Genomic DNA, 1,984 nt, shown 5'->3' with positions numbered 1-1,984 from the left:
GCTAAAGAATCCAATGGCAGGTAGAGAGTTTCAAACCCTATAAAGTTGCCTTGTAATTGGTATGTTATTATGACTAAACCAACACCTTTTGCAACTTCTCAAAGGTGTACATAATAACAGAGAAAAGAAAGGGAGAGAAATGGGAATCAAATTTGTACCTTTGGAATTGCATAACCTATTTATGGAGGTACCAGTAAATTCCATGGAGTCTATTAAATTTTACCCCCAACTTTAAAGTAGATTTTAGTTATGCTCTTGAATTTTGAAAATTTTTCATTTTTACCATTAAACATTGAAGTTGGTAAAAAAAAAAAAAAAAATGTCTTTTTCACTAAAATAAAGGATGGAAATTGATGGTTAGTTGAGGATGTCGTGTATTACTATTAGTTCATTTCAAAAGATATTATCAGAGTGTACAAAAAAAAAAAAACAATAATAATACGTAATCAATTTTTATATATCACTTGTCATGTAAAATTATGTGAATGATGTTATAAGTAATGTCATGTACGCTTTTCAATTTTTACAGTGTCAATATTCATGTTATTTTAACAAAAAAGAAGAAGAAGAAGAAGAAACTCTTCAATTTATGGGTAAAAATGAAACCTTTCAAAGTCAAAGAACATAATTAAAACTTGCATACTTCTTAAAAAAAATAAATAAATAAACAAAATGAAACTTACATAAAAGTTTGTGGATATGTTGTATAATTTAACAAAGTTTGGTCTCAATATTTCCTTTATGGTATATTTAGAGTAAAAACTGTTCTAAGACTATAATAATCTCAATTAGTTACCGTCAACACTATTTCAAAACCCTTATTTGCTATAGTATTTATTATTTGTTACAGTTTTTACTATTTTACATTAATCATTTTTTTATTCTTTGCTACAACGTATACTATTTTCTTTTCTAACAAAAATAGTTTACACTTCAAACACATACTATTATAACTCAAACTAAAATAATCTACACTTCAAACACAAATTATTATATCCCAACTATAAAACTTAAGACTATAATAACCAATTCCTTGCCCCAAACACCCCTTTAATGTTTTGCATCAAAATAATAGGCAAGTGATTCAATAAAAAATTATTGGAGTAGACCACTACGATGAGAATAGTAATTTTGAACACGACAGAAAAACTACAAAAATACTTTGAATCTCTAGTAGGCTGTTATTAACAGATTTTTCAAAATTACAATCAATAATAGTAATGAGATTGTCACAATCTTCATAAATATTTTTTTCAAGGAAATCGGCCAAGATCTAGAATTATTGCGAGCAACCATATCCCCTCTTTTAAGATTAGAATCTCTATTATGACATCCTCTCTTTTTCTTTCATTTGTATTATGTTACATACCGCTGAGGTAATTAGAATACCAATTCCTCTATTGAAAAGTGTTTCTTCCTAATCGATAAAAAAATATTGAATTATAAAAAGTAATTATACGATTTTAATTATAAACAAAAAAAAAAAAAGCACATATGGATAGAGTTTTAAAAGAGCATAGTTTAGGTCCTATTTCTTCGGGAAATGGTAAAAAATAGCATTAAAAAAGTTATCTTTCACAAATAGCACCCTTGGTGGCCAATTATTTTAACGGCTCGTCCTAGTGCATCTCAATCAAGATTGATACCGAGACCAAAATAAAACTTAACTTCTTTTAAAAAAGCATCAAAACAAACTATTTTTTTGAGCTTAATAGAAACCCAACTAGGATGAAGCTCGAGATAGATAGTAATCTTCCCAAATCTTACGCAAGATTATTTGAGATATTAAAATAGCGAAATAAAAAAGAGTCAGTGACGAGAAGGGAATCAAATTGAATTGAAGATTTGCATTAGAATTTGAGAAAGATTAGACACAATATTTTAGAAGATTATTTAGGAATACATACAAAATAAAAGTCTGGGTATTCGCCTTGACTGAGATTCCATCGACAAAGCCAACAAAATTGGTGGTTTGAATGCTTCA

This window comes from Benincasa hispida, chromosome 12 (genome assembly GCF_027475165.1).
Source record: "Benincasa hispida cultivar pf3 chromosome 12, pf3_genome.v1.1, whole genome shotgun sequence".
NCBI lineage: Eukaryota > Viridiplantae > Streptophyta > Magnoliopsida > Cucurbitales > Cucurbitaceae > Benincasa > Benincasa hispida.
Note: the sequence above shows the minus strand (reverse complement) of the source record.